Source organism: Budorcas taxicolor, chromosome 12 (genome assembly GCF_023091745.1).
Source record: "Budorcas taxicolor isolate Tak-1 chromosome 12, Takin1.1, whole genome shotgun sequence".
Lineage (NCBI taxonomy): Eukaryota > Metazoa > Chordata > Mammalia > Artiodactyla > Bovidae > Budorcas > Budorcas taxicolor.
Window position 1 is genome coordinate 84,554,430 of NC_068921.1, and position 15,600 is coordinate 84,570,029.

Here is a 15,600-nt window from a genome sequence, read left to right on the forward strand (position 1 = left end):
TGGGATTTCTGGGCCATGTATATGTCCCAGTCATTGTCTTTCCTGATCTATTTCTAAAGAAGATGCTTCTCACCATGCTCTTTGCTGTCGCCTTGCACTATTTGTTCTCATGGCTTGAATTAATTGCATGGACATTTGTTGGACAGTTTACCCATCTTCCCAGCAATAGATGTAACCCACGAGGGCCTGGGCATTGTCTGTCTTCTAAAAAACATGTGTCCCCATCATAGAGGACTGGATGTGAAGGCCAGTCAGACAACCACAGCCACAGGTAAGCCCACTGGTCCAGAGCTTCGCCTGCACTGGTGAATCCGACCCTCGGGCAATCTGACCAGGTCCGTGAAGCTGTTGCCCATTGACGGGTGGGCACACTGAGCATCAGCAGGTAAAAACACCTGCCTGGTGCTCGCTTCAGCAGCACATATACTAAAATTGGAATGATACAGAGAAGATTAGCATGGCCCCTGCACAAGGATGACACGCAAATTCGTGAAGCGTTCCATATTTTTAGACTCCACCAGAAAATTACTAGAGCTAATCAATGAATATAGTAAAGTTGCAGGATATAAAATCAACACACAGAAATCCTTTGCATTCCTATACACTAATAATGAGAAAGTAGAAAAAGAAATTAAGGAAACAATTCCATTCACCATTGCAATGAAAAGAATAAAATACTTAGGACTATATCTACCTAAAGAAACTAAAGACCTATATATAGAAAACTATAAAACACTGATGAAAGAAATCAAAGAGGACACTAATAGATGGAGAAACATACCATGTTCATGGATCAGAGGAATCAATATAGTGAAAATGAGTATAGTACCCAAAGCAATTTACAAATTCAATGCAATCCCTATCAAGCTACCAGCCATACTTTTCACAGAACTAGAACAAATAATTTCAAGATTTGTATGGAAATACAAAAAACCTCGAATTGCCAAAGCAATCTTGAGAAATAAGAATGGAACTGGAGGAATCAACTTGCCTGACTTCAGGCTCTACTACAAAGCCACAGTCATCAAAACAGTATGGTACTGGCACAAACACAGACGTATAGATCAATCAACAAAATAGAAAGCCCAGAGATAAATCCACACACATATGGACACCTTATCTTTGACAAAGGAGGCAAGAATATACAATGGAGTAAAGACAATCTCTTTAACAAGTGGTGCTGGGAAAACTGGTTAACCACTAGTAAAAGAATGAAACTAGATCACTTTCTAACACCCCACACAAAAATAAACTCAAAATGGATTAAAGATCTAAATGTAAGACCAGAAACTATAAAACTCCTAGAGGAGAACATAGGCAAAACACTCTCAGACATAAATCACAGCAGGATCCTCTATGATCCACCTCCCAGAATTCTGGAAATAAAAGCAAAAATAAACAAATGGGATCTAATTAAAATTAAAAGCTTCTGCACAACAAAGGAAAATATCAGCAAGGTGAAAAGACAGCCTTCTGAATGGGAGAAAATAATAGCAAATGAAGCAACTGACAAACAACTAATCTCAAAAATATACCAGCAACTTATGCAGCTCAATTCCAGAAAAATAAACGACCCAATCAAAAAATGGGCCAAAGAACTAAATAGACATTTCTCCAAAGAAGACATATGGATGGCTAACAAACACATGAAAAGATGCTCAACATCCCTCATTATCAGAGAAATGCAAATCAAAACCACAATGAGGTACCACTTCACACCAGTCAGAATGGCTGCGATCCAAAAATCTGCAAGCAATAAATGCTGGAGAGGGTGTGGAGAAAAGGGAACCCTCCTACACTGTTGGTGGGAATGCAAACTAGTTCAGCCACTATGGAGAACACTGGAGATTCCTTTAAAAATTGCCAATAGAACTACGTTATGACCCAGCAATCCCACTGCTGGGCATACACACCAAGGAAATCAGAATTGAAAGAGACACATGTACCCCAATGTTCATCGCAGCACTGTTTATAATAGCCAGGACATGGAAACAACCTAGATGTCCATCAGCAGATGAATGGATAAGAAAGCCGTGGTACATATACACAATGGAGTATTACTCAGCCATTAAAAAAAATTCATTTGAATCAGTTCTGATGAGATGGATGAAACTGGAGCCGATTATACAGAGTGAAGTAAGCCAGAAAGAAAAACACCAATACAGTATACTAACACATATATATGGAATTTAGAAAGATGGCAATGACGACCCTGTATGCAAGACAGCAAAAAAGACGCAGATGTGTATAACGGACTTTTGGACTCAGAGGGAGAGGGAGAGGGTGGGATGATTTGGGAGAATGGCATTCTAACATGTATACTATCATGTAAGAATTGAATCGCCAGCCTATGTCTGACGCAGGATACAGCATGCTTGGGGCTGGTGCATGGGGATGACCCACAGAGATGTTATGGGGAGGGAGGTGGGAGGGGGGTTCATGTTTGGGAACGCATGTAAGAATTAAATATTTTAAAATTAAAAAAAAATTAAAAAAAATAATAAATAAATTTAAAAAAATAAAATAAAATAAAAAACACCTGCCTGGACACACACCGCTCACATGTGGCCCAGCCAAGATCCAAACACAGAGGTCGGGCTCCAGAGTACATGCTTTTGGCTGACAGATGCTGTATTATAAGGACTTAATAATCACTTGTGAGTGGATTAGTCAGTGAAAGAAAATTATTTACATCCCCTGCAGGCTCCTGGTGGAGTGGAAGCTCACACCTCAGCCCCGGAATGCCATGCCCTCGGCTGACTGATCCCATGGAGCTTGGTCTGCAAGGACGAGCTGACCTGTCCATATGCACACCTAAGGAGATGCTCCACTAACTCCTCAGTCTCTGTTATAGTAAAGTCAAGGCAAAGTTGAGAACTACTTTTCAGAAAGAGCTTTAAAAACCAAAATGTTGCCCATTAATGAGGATTTCTAGTCTTAGGAAGTGCTGGGGCGCATGACTTGGAGAGACTTGATGGCAACTGAGGTCTCAGAGGCAAATGGCTTTGATCCAGGAGCCCAGGTCAGGCTAAGTGGCTCTGAAAGGGCTTGGAGTCACGTGCACACCAGGTCTGTGAACTGTCTACAACATTAGGTACCTCCTTCTGATTGTCTTTGAACGTGGTATGTGCTGATAGACACTAACAATCAAAATTTTTAATTATCGCAAATGGCTCAGTGCTGCTCAGAGGAGACAATATCAGACAAGTAATTATAATCAGTAATGTCTCAGGACTCCTTAACCCTAAACCTTTATGATTATTTTTACCCATGTTATTAAATAATGTAATTCATTTATTCACTCCACATACATTTACTCAATGCATGGAATGAGAATGGATGACCTGTAAGGGTAGGTCTTAGTCATAATTCCTCCTTTATTGTTATTTGGGTGTCAGGGAAGCACCACGGACATCCCTAAGAGGGAAAGGAGCTGCCAATCATAGCAGGGCAGAGTGAGGCAGATGGACGTCTAGAAACAAAAGGCGCGATGATAAAAGAGTTACACAAATTAGGAAAAGGTTCTCCAAATCTGTGACACAGTGACAGCTTATCTGGGCTCCCCATGTGGCACTAGGGGTAAAGAACCGTCTGTCGATGCAGGAGTCGTGAGAGACTCGAGTTCCATCCCTGCGTCGGGAAGCTCCCCTAGAGAAGGAAATGGCAGCTGACCTCAGTGTTCTTTCCTGGAGAAGCCAATGGGCAGAGGAGCCTGGCAGGTCACAAAGAGTCCATGGGGTTGCAAAGAGTCAGACATGACTGAAGCGACTTAGCACACACACACACACAATCTCATCTTAAAAATACCTTCTTGGAAACCTCTGGAATAATATTTAGACAAAGCTCTGGGCACTCTGGCCCAGCTAACTAGACATGTAAATTAATAGTCGCATCAGGAAAGGCATCTGGCTGGGGCACTGAAACCCTGGCGATCTGGGAGCAGTTCACCCAGTGTTCACGGGAATCTCATCCAGAGGTATGTGCTGCGTCACGAAGCACAGGGGCAAGCCTATCGCTGCAGGAGTCCACAGAGCTCAGATGCAGGCCTCTCCCACAGGCAGACCGTCTTCTAAGAACAGCTTGCCTAGAGATGTTTTGTTTTGCTTTTTCTTTCTTTTAAAACAGCACTGATCCTCTGATGAAGAAAGGAAGGCTTCCTCTTTGTTTTCTCCTCTGCTCCCAACAGAACAGCTGCGAGAGGTGCTGTGGACTTGAAAGGGGCAGGGCTTCCCGGAGCCCCTGGATCTGAATTCTCTTTAGATCACAGCAGACAAAACAGGCTTTCACAGCCAACTCTTACTCACTCGGCCACAGGGGACCTGGCTCGGCCTCCCGTTCAAAGGCTAAATTTAGGGGAACGACTCCGGCCAAGACTGAAGTGGAGGTCACAAGAGCGGCCTGACTCCAGGCTCATCCCCTCTACTATTTCGCGGCAAGAGGCTTCATGCGGAAAGCACCTAAGTTATCACGGCTGGAAAGATCCAAAATCCAAGGAGACTGTCGTGAGGAAGTAAGGAGAGCTTTCTGCAGATCCCGCATCCCTGCGGGGCGGGGGTCAGGCCGTGGATTCCGCGCACCCCGTCCCGGCAGCCTCCCCGCCTTCTCCACCTTCACCCACTTGGCTCACAGCCCCGGCCAGGCTTCCTAGGAATCCGCCCATCATCCAAACAGCGATTCCAGAGAACAGACTCGTCAGCTGGAACGGGGCCGCTCTCCTGAGTCGTCGCTTCCTCAGAGACCTGGGGAGTGAGCGGTCAGCACCGAGATCTTCCGCCCCAGCCCAGGCCTGCCCTCCCTTGCTTTCTGTGGAGGCTGAGAAAGACTTTTTCCCTTAGACCCCAGAGGCAGAGGATGGGCCGTGTTTCCCCGAGTCACACGAGGGAACTGGGGGACTTTGACCTCTGATGAAACCTCGCTGAGCTCTGCTCCTTTCCGAGTCACCCACTGGAGGACTTCCCCCCAGTCAGCTCGCCTTTCTTGTCTTATTGAATCAGAGAGACAATTTTCTGATGCCCTGCACTCCATTCTCCCTCCAGTCACTGACCCATATAAGAATAACAGAGAGAGGAAACTGTTTGCCCGGCAGGAACGGGAACGCAGATGTAGAGAAGGGGCGCGTGGACACTGGTGGGGACCGGGGGACTGGGGTTGCTATAGACACACTCGTGTGGTAGTCGCTCGGTGGCGTCCAGCTCTTCGAAAACCTGCAAAGCGTAGCCCGCCAGGCTCCTCTCTCCACAGAATTCTCCAGGCAGGAATTCTGGAGTGGGTAGCCATTCCCTTCTCCAGGGGATCTTCCTGATCCAGGGATCGAACCAGGGTCTCCTGCAGTGCAGGCAGATTCTTTACCGTCTGAGCCACCAGGGAAACCTGGTGTGTGTATACACTATCGTGTGTAAAATAGATAGCTGGTGGGAACGTGCTGCAGAGCCCAGGGAGCTCAGCTCAGAGCTCTGTGATGACCTAGAGGGGAGGGCTGGGGGGATGGGAGGGAGGTTCAAGAGGGAGGGGACGTATACACACGTACACACATGTATGGCTGAATCACATTGTTTTACACAGAAACTAACACCTTGCTGTAAAACAGCTCTATTCCAATTAAAAACAAAAAAAAAATAATAAAGAGCTTCACAGAAGGGATTTGTGTTCCCACTTATCGAGCATCCATCATACGCCAGGTCCTGTCTTAAGCAATTTGCACGTATTCACTTATTTAATCCCAACAATAACCCTATGAAGTAGACACTGTAGATGGCATCTGGCTCCAGAGCTCACTCTGTTTCTCATGGGAAATCAATTTGGGGACGTGCTGTAATAATAACAACTGACATACAAAAAGCTCTATAAAGCTTTATAAAGTATTTTCAGAGAATTCACCCTATTTCCGTTTCATTACCACTCATGAGGTACAGCCTTGCTTTTCTTACCATCCAAATCATCCCCATTGGAAGAATGAGGAATACCAGACTGGGAGAGGCTGAGAGATTAGCCTGGCCTCACCTGGGCTTCCCAGATGGCGCTGGTGGTCAAGAGCCCACCTGCCAATGCAGGAGACGTCAGAGACCTGGGTTCAGTCCCTGGGTCAGGAAGATCCCCTGGAGGAGGGCATGGCACGCCACTCCAATAGTCTTGCCTGAAGAGTCCCATGGACAGAGGAGCCTGGTGGACCGCAGTCCATAGGATCGCTGAGAGTCAGACACGACTGAAGTGACTTGGCATGCACACACGTCAGCTCCAGGTAACAGGGTTTCCTGGAAAGTGAAGGTTTGCGCCTTGAACCACCACGCTGCTCCTTTGCCATAGGCTTCCCTCTGGCTCAGTTGGTAAAGAGTCTGCCTGCAATGCGGAGACCTGGGTTCAGTCCCTGGGTCAGGGAGATCCCCTGGAGAAGGGAATGGCTACCCACTCCAGCATTCTTGCCTGGAGAATTCCAGGGACAGAGGAGCCTGGCGGGTGACTGTCTGTAAAGTTGCAAAGAGCCCAGCACACCGAGCAACTAACACTTTGACTTCTCGCTCGGATTTGCAGGCAGGCCGTCTGGCTGCGTATCAGGCACTGTGTCCACCGGGACACGGGTCTGCTTGCAGGAAGCCAGTGCTCTATCAGAGACCCAATCTCTGGCTGAGCCTCCAAGTCCCCCAGGTCAGCCAAGCCAACAGGACATCTAGGGTTTTCCCTCCCGGAACCGACGTTCTCAGTTCTCCTCGGCTTGTCATGATGCGATGAGTCTTTGGTCTTCCTGCTTTAAAACCTAAGAATCATCTTTAATATTCTCTCCTTCCCCTCTCACATCCAAACCAGGCCCTCAAGGTGCCTTTTTTTTTTTTTTTTTTAAACAGCTCAAACAGACAGAACTTTTATTAAACAAATAGATGGTGGTTCAGATGATAAAGAATCTGCCTGTGATGTGGGAGACCAGCGTTTGATTCCCTGGGTCAGGAAGGTCCCCTGGAAGAGGAAATGGCAATCCACTCCAGTATTCTTTCCTGGAGAATTCCATGGACAGAGGAGCCTGGTGGGCTATGGTCCATGGGGTCGCAGAAAGTCAGACACAACTGAGTGACTAACACACACACACACACACACACACACACACACACACACACACACTCCCGAGATGTGGGAGTGGGCCAGCCCCAAAGGAGTGGCCTCAGTGTGTCTTTTGAAACATGCATGTCCAATTGGTGAACCAGGGGCTAGTCCCAGAGCATGACATTGTGCCCTGGCCAAGAGACACAGAGATGGGGGCGAGGGGAGGGACGGGGGTCGAATGGTGATATTTTTATATTCTTATGGAAGAGATGAAACTGGAACATGGCTCATTGTCCTTCAAGATAAGAAACGGCAGGGGCTCAAAAGAGGGAGGCGAAATGGATGCTCACCCACCATGCGAGGGGCTTCGGAAGACCGCTTGCTTGCCTGCAACTGGCCAAGGCAGAGCAGAGGCAGCCTGGGCTGAGACGTCCATGACTCAAAGCCTGAAACACAGGGCGGGGCTGGTGCTCAGACACCAAAAGTGAGAGGAAAGAAGATCATCTTTGGGTGGATTTTTAGGGGGAACGAAAGAGCTCTAAGAAAGTAGACAGTGAAATTAAAACTCTGAGAGTCCATGCTTCTCCCTCTGATTGTACTGTGAGCTCCTTGATTCAGGCTTTTCTCAGGAGCTGCTGGTGCTGATTCCACGGCCTCCCAGCCAGTCAGCAGCAGCCCCCAGGTCCCCTCCTTACGAGGCCACGTGGGGGCAGCTCCTCCATCAAGGTCGTCCGTGATCTATTATTTGCTGCGAGCTGGCTGGCTCACTCGCCTCCTCCTCTCTTGTTACACAGAAGAACTGTCACACAGAAGGAAAGCCTTGTCTTGCCCTCCCCTGCCTTGCTTTGGATCCCATTCGTCTCATCTGCTTAGTAATCAAAGGGCGTGATGACTGATAAACAGTTCCCTCCTGTGTGTTCAGGTCTCCCTCCTTGCTCCTGGGCCCTTCCCATCATCATAGAAATATTCCCAACTAAAGAAAAATCCTCCCAGAGGTGAAATGGTCCAGTTACTAAGCCCCATCCCCACCGCACCTGAGCACCTCCATCCTGGCATCCTGTTCAACCCCATCAATGCCGCGAGCCTTCCCCTGCTCACACCCACTACGCTTCCCGTGTTCTCTTTACCTCTCGGGAGTCTTTTCTCAATAATTATGAAATCTGTGGGAACCCGAGAGGAGCAGGGTGGCTTGTGGTGGTGACAAGTCTCGGAGAAGCTGGCCGGAGAGGCCGCCTAGGTTTAGATGTCTGCGAGCGTGTGGAAGAAGGGCCATGAGCCAGAAGAGCTGCCTTAGTCCTATCGTCTTTTGACTCAAATCCCCTCTCTGCCTGGGATTACCATGCTCTTCTTATGGCGCTATTGGGTCATAGACCTCTCGTCATAGGAATCAGAGTTCACATGTCAGCTAACTTTTGGCTCAGGAACTCTGCTGGCAGAAATGGATCCAAATAAAGAAGATAAATTAACAAATATATACATGAGAATGTTCACAGCATTGCTTTTACATGAGAGATATCAGACTCTGGACTGATCATTAATAGAAGCATTATTAAATTATTAAAAACATATTGTCAGCATGCACAATATGTATGTGCTAAGAATGGTAACACAGATTGAAATGTATTGGCATGGCAATTTTATAAGGCAAATTTTTGTAAATAATTATAGCATCACCCTTTAAAAATCATACACATAAACACACAAACCTGGAGAAAATTCTGGAAACAAATATTAACGTTAAGAATGATATTAGCTAGAGACTACTAGTGATTTTTTTCCTTTTTCATAATTTTTAGTACTACATTTATTTTTTTTTTTTGCAATGGTCATATTATAACTTGCATAATAAAATAAGTTCTTTTAATCTTGGAAATTTTAGGGTCCAGCCTCACCATGCCTTCTACATTTTTAAGTTATCAGCCTAGCTTTGTGTGGCCTGGAGAGACCATAGTAACCCTAGTTCCCAAAGCAGTGGTTCCCCAGGCCCGTCTCCACCACGTTGGTCATGCTGATCTTGGTGCTGACTTCTAGAGGAAGGAAGAGGGGAGGGAGATGAAGAAGGGCAGAGAGAGGAAGGGAAGAAAGTAGACAAGCAAGGACCCTGTCTGCTGGTGAGATTCAGCCCAGTCTGTAATTTTCAGTTATCTGAATTGTTGATCTGTGTCTCCAACAATTCAGCTCGGTTCAGTTGCTCAGTCTTGTCCGACTCTTTGCGACCCCATGGACTGCAGCACGCCAGGCCTCCCTGTCCATCACCAACTCCCGGAGTTTACTCAAACTCATGTCCATGGAGTCAGTGACGCCATCCAACCATCTCATCCTCTGTCGTCCACTTCTCCTCCCACCTTCAATCTTTCCCAGCATCAGGGTCTTTTCAGATGAGTCAGTTCTTCACATCAGGCGGCCAAAGTATTGGAGTTTCAGCTTTAGCATCAGCCCTTCCAATGAATATTCAGGACGGATTTCCACAATGCATGTGTAAATCTCCATCGAAGTATATTATGAAACACCCTGTATGAAAACACGCAGGAACAACGGTTAACACGCATTCATGTGCCCCACGCACCATGAGGTCAAGCAAACTGTATTGCAGGGCAAGCAAGGAGATCCAGTGACTCGTGCCCTCAAAAGCCTTGCGCTCCCGATGGGTTTCTACAAAGCAAGGTGAGGGAGTGGGGTCTCAGGGTGTGTGATCAGCTCTCGGACAATTCTCTGATTGGCAGGTGGTGTGGTAACAGGGCTGGGTCGCGGGGACTAACATTCTCAGTCCTGAGGCTCCAGGAGGCCCAGGCCTAGGCATTCATGACAATCAAGCAGTCAACTAGTTCCATTTGGTGGGGTAGGGAGTGTCACGTCTGCAGAACAACTCAGGAAACGGGCATCAAACCCTGTTCTCTATTCAGCAGGTACTTCAGAGAGGAGCTGAAGCAGAGGATACGGGGGAAGCCCACCCCTGTCCTGGGAAGGTCCTATAGCGTCCTGGTCGGTTACACAATCTGCGGGGACCCACAGCAGTGCTGCTCTTGTTTTCCTGCAACTACAGGTGATAGACAGGTAGTCCCTTCAATCTGTCCAACTTCAGATCTTGTTGTTCAGTCACTCAGTTGTGTCCGACATTTTGTGACCCCATGGACTGTAGCACAATAGGCCTCCCTGTTCATCACCAACTCCCAGAGCTTGCTCAAACTCATATCCACTGAGTCGGTGATGCCATCCAACCATCTCATCCCCTGTCATCCCCTTCTCCTTCTGCCTTCAATCTTTCCCAGCACCAGGGTCTTTTCAAATGAGTTAGTTCTTCGCATCAGGTGGCTGAAGCATTGGAATTTCAGCTTTAGCATCAGTCCTTCCAATGAATATTCAGGACTGACTTCCTTTAGGATGGGCTGGGTGGATCTCCTTGCAGTCCACGGGACTCTCAAGAGTCTTCAGCACTACAGTGTGAAAGCATCAATTCTTCAGCACCCAGCCTTCTTTATGGTTCAACTCCCACATCTGTACAGGACTACTAGTAAAACCACAGCTTTGACTATAGACTTGGGTCACTCTAAACGTGACAGGTCAGGGCCATTTCAACAAGACACAGCTGTATGTGGGGCTCTTCCCCATTCAAGTGGAAGACAGTGATGGCTTTCCAGTAGACTTTTCATACATCTTGCAAAATCTCCTCTGGAGGGGTTTCTGCATTTGCGTGGTTTCTGCTATCATCACTCAGAGGAGAATAATCCAAATAAAAAAGGCTGCTAGGGTCCATTATATAGGATTTGTCTGCAATTCTGCCTGTTTCTGCCTCACACTGCCAATCAGCCACCTAGTGCCCCCGAGGAAGAGAGCCATCTGTTCCCAAAGCTCTGACAGTTGAAAGAGAAGAACCCACTTCTAGCTAAATTCCAACACGTAATGATGATGACGTCCGCCCTGCGACGAAGGCCAGGTCTCTAGTATGAGTGAGCTGGCGTCTATCTCGAGCTATTTTCGACCCTGCATCTCCTGCGCTTTTGGCTGCTCGCTTATTTTTGTTAGAAAGACAGACTTGTTCATTTGCCAGGAAAGCCTCTAATATCCTGCCACCAACATCTGCACAGAATAGAATGCTCTGGAGGATCAGATGAGGGAAAAAAACAACTTCCCTCTGAAAGGGGTGAGGAAGATAGTGGCGTTTCTGTTTGAAGCAACAGAATGTGTAAGAGAGAGCGCCAGCCTGGCCACACCAAGGAGCCATTGTCAGCAGCCGCCGTGCTGCGTCCCCGGGCCAGGAGGCCGCCAACCGGGATGAAGGACCTGGGATGCCTGTCAGTGCCCGCGGCATCTGCTGGGCAGAACACAGCGCCTTTCTGCTGCCGTTCAATATGTTCCTTGTGCACAAGAGCCTCAAAGGGCACTTTACAATGTGGCTGGCACGAATTGCTTCTCTCTTCCATCCGATTGTGAAGTCTACCCAACAGAGTAGGTCCAATAGTTGCACCCAGAGAGACGCAGTGTTTACCGCACTGCAGACGTGAAACAAATAATTGAAGACAGAGCGAGAGCAAAGAGGAAGAGAGGGAGGGAGGGAGGGATAGAGGGCGGGAGGAAGATGGGAAGGGGGGAATCTGCGCCTTTGACCAACTTGCATCCGCTCTTCCTGCGCATCCTGCTCTTCCAGACAGCAGCCAGCAGCGGGCCTGGCAGAGAACACAGTGACCAGTGAATGTCTGCTGGGTGGAGAATGTTCTTGACTGCTCATGGATTTACACTAGAGCAAAATGAACGCTTACAGTGGGGGCTTCCCAGGGGGTGCTAGTGGTAGAAAGAAACCCGCCTGCCAGTGCAGAAGACGGAAGAGACGTGGGTTTGATCCCTGGGTTGGGAGGATCCCCTGGAGAAGGGCATGGCTGCCCACTCCAGTGTTCTTTCCTGGAGGAGCCCATGGACAGAGGAGCCTGGCGGGCTATGGTCCATGGAGGTGAGGGGTGGGGCGTCACAAAGTTCGGACACAAGTGAAGCGACTTAGCACAGCAGAAGTTTATAGTAAAACAAACAAAAAAGAATGCCAGTGTTGGCAGCACTGAAATAAGTGCCTTAAATGAATTGGCTTTATAAAAAGGGGGATTTCAAATCCATTCTGAGAGCTGATTATTTTTTGTCACCACATCTTCTCAGCTCCAGGCCCATTTCTAACGGGGAAGCAAGGGGCTGCCATCAGGCTGGAATGATTGCGTTTTGGCAAGTGGTAGGCAGCCTCCCTGTTCCAAACAGGGCCCTCTGCAGGCTGAGATCCTTTGACTAAGAGACAGTGCCCCTCACTGGTCAGTTGTTTCCCAGCACTAAGAACAGGGCATGGTCAGAGGTGGACTGACAGCTCAGTTCAGTTCAGTCGCTCAGTCGTGTCCGACTCTTTGTGACCCCATGAGTCGCAGCACACCAGACCTCCCTGTCCATCACCAACTCCTGGAGTTCACTCAGACTCATGTCCATCGAGTCGGTGATGCCATCCAGCCATCTCATCCTCTGTCGTCCCCTTCTCCTCCTGCCCCCAATCCCTCCCAGCATCAGAGTCTTTTCCAATGAGTCAACTCTTCTCATGAGGTGGCCAAAGTACTGGAGCTTCAGCTTTAGCATCATTCCCTCCAAAGAAATCCCAGGGCTGATCTCCTTCAGAATGGACTGGTTGGATCTCCTTGCAGTCCAAGGGACCCTCAAGAGTCTTCTCCAACACCACACTTCAAAAGCATCAATTCTTCGGTGCTCAGCCTTCTTCACAGTCCAACTCTCACATCCATACATGACCACAGGAAAAACCATAGCCTTGACTAGACGGACCTTAGTCGGCAAAGTAATGTCTCTGCTTTTGAATATACTATCTAGGTTGGTCATAACTTTTCTTTCAAGGAGTAAGCGTCTTTTAATTTCATGGCTGCAGTCACCATCTGCAGTGATTTTGGAGCCCCCCAAAATAAAGTCTGACACTGTTTCCACTGTTTCCCCATCTATTTCCCATGAAGTGATGGGACCGGATGCCATGATCTTCATTTTCTGAATGTTGAGCTTTAAGCCAACTTTTTCGCTCTCCTCTTTCACCTTCATCAAGAGGCTTTTTCCCTCCTCTTCACTTTCTGCCATAAGGGTGGTGTCATCTGCATATCTGAGGTTATTGATATTTCTCCTGGCAATCTTGATTCCAGCTCAGTTGGTAAAAAATCCGCCTGCAATACAGGAGGCCCTGGTTCAGTTCCCAGGTTGGAAAGATCCCCTGAAGAAGGGAAAGGCTACCCATGCCAGTATTTTGGCCTGGAGAATTCCATGGATATATAGTCCATTGGGTCGCAAAGAGTCGGACTCAACGGAGCGGCTTTCACTTTCACTTTCAGAGGTGGAGGGGCCCGCTTGCATGACATGTCCCCGTGCTGACAGAAGAGTTAAAATGCCTTAGAAGAGAGGAGATGGGGAGCCAGCCTGAGGGTCTGCCTTCTCCTCAGAGGCAGCTGTGACTCCTCAAAGCTCTACCTCTCACCTATAGGAGGGTTGAAAATCTTACAGGTGGAATGCCAGTTTTCAGAGAAATCTCGTTTCCTAACTCACCCAAGTAAGTGGGAGCAATGGCTTTGAACCTGGGCTCCAAAGCTTCACCCACCACCATGTATAAAGATTTCAGCCCGAAAGGCCTCTGGAACATGAGGCATCCTATTCTGACGACGACCGTAAGACCAACGTTCTGTTGCGGTAGTTCTGTTTCTCTTCTTCCTTATTCTCTTTTCACTTAAATACAGGCGTCATCTGTGCCTTTACAACCACCTCACCTACACTCATGGGGAAAAAGTCTCAAATAACGTCTTGTTTGTATCAAAGTCTTCCAAATAATTTAACTGTGCTTTCCATAGCAACACCTGTTTGCCCTCCAATTTTGCAGCATTTTATCTCACAGTATTTAATTACATACATATTAATAACTGGGCTTCCCAGGTAGTGCTAGTAGGAAAGAACCCTCCTGCCAGTGCAGGAGATGTAAGGGACGGGGGTTTGATCCTTGGGTCGGGAAGATTCCCTGGAGAAGGGAATGGCAAACCACTCCAGTCTTCTTGCCTGGAGAATCCCATGGACGGAGGAGCATTTGTGGGGGCTACAGTCTATGGGGTTACAAAGGGTCGGACACGACTGAAGCAAGTTAGCACAGCACATATTAATAATTACAGTGACATAGAGAGGTGTGGGCAGAGGCACGTGGTAAAGATGCCACAGAAGGGAGGAAGCAGAAGAACACAGTACCCACGCCAGCGAGAGGACACCGCACAGAACTGACCGCCTTGGCCTCGGGTGGTATATTCAGCAAAGGCACGGGATCTGCTCCCGGAAGTCGCTGAGAGAATGCCTCCCACTTCACCCGGTTTTCCTTCAGGGGCCGTTCGAAGGCGGCCTGCAGGGCTGGGGTGGCAGCCTGTGCGGTTTCTCACATCTCCCGTCTTTCTCCAGCCGAGACATTAAATTGGCTCCTCGCTACGCTGCAGTCTCTGTGCTGGGCCTGTGTTTATTCACTCGCTCGTGGACTCATTCCATGACTGAGCTGCAAAACAGGTCGTGAACTCACAAGGTGCCAAGATCCCCAAAGCGAAAACACTGCTATTTCTCCCTTGTGTCCCAGCCAGCTAGTCCTCGTGCCCACGATAACACTCACTATCAGCTTCTTGCCTCTTCCAGCGCTACCAAACTTGCTTTTCCCGGCCCCTGGGAAACTGACAGGCAAGGTCTGGATGGCCACGAACCCACGGGGTGGACACTCCCTGTGAGAGCACGCTGCCCCTAGCAGTGTGAGTCGCTCAGTCGTGTCCGACTCTTTGCAACCCCACTGACTGTAGCCCTCCAGGCCCCTCTGTCCACGGAGCTCTCCAGGCAAGAATACTGGAGTGGGTAGCCATTCCCTTCTCCAGGGATCTTCCCAGACCAGGGACTGAACACAGGTCTCCTGCATCACAGGCAGACTCCTGCCCCCCACTAAGTGCACCCCAAAATCATACCACACCTTCCGTAACTCCAACTCATAGCTTTTCATCCTTGAAAGTGAAGAGTGAGAGTGAAAGTCACTCAGTCGTGTCCGACTCTTTGCAACCCCACTGACTGTAGCCCTCCAGGCCCCTCTGTCCACGGAGCTCTCCAGGCAAGAATCCTGGAGTGGGCAGCCATTCCCTTCTCTAGAGGATCTTCCCAACCCAGAGACTGAACCCAGGTCTCCTGCATTGCAGGCGGATTCTTAACCAGCTGAGCCACCAGGGAAGCCCAAGAAGACTGGAGTGGGGAGCCTATCCCTCCTCGAGGGGATCTTCCCGACCCAGGAGTTGGACAGGGGTCTCCTGCATTGCAGGAGGATTCTTTAGCACTGAGCCACTGGGGAAGCCGCATCCTAGGTGGGGATAACAAGCAGGAAGCGCACACTAAAGATGAAGCTATGTTGTGTGAGGCTGGAACGTCTATAGTTAGGATTCTGTTATAAAATCATCTTTTAAGTAGTCAGTTCTTATGACTGGAGGGCGCTTGTTAAGATGACAGCATTCCACCCCTGAAACAAGTTCCAGGTTGGCACTGGCTGTAGGATAC

General features: G+C 48.4%; 1 non-coding gene across 1 annotated transcript; it reads left to right on the forward strand.

Annotated features, from left to right (window-relative positions):
• Window positions 1-402: 402 nt before the first annotated feature.
• LOC128057892 (U6 spliceosomal RNA) lies at window positions 403-509 on the forward strand. The gene has a single exon (XR_008200350.1). It is a non-coding gene; the product is annotated as a U6 spliceosomal RNA (small nuclear RNA).
• Window positions 510-15,600: the final 15,091 nt, after the last annotated feature.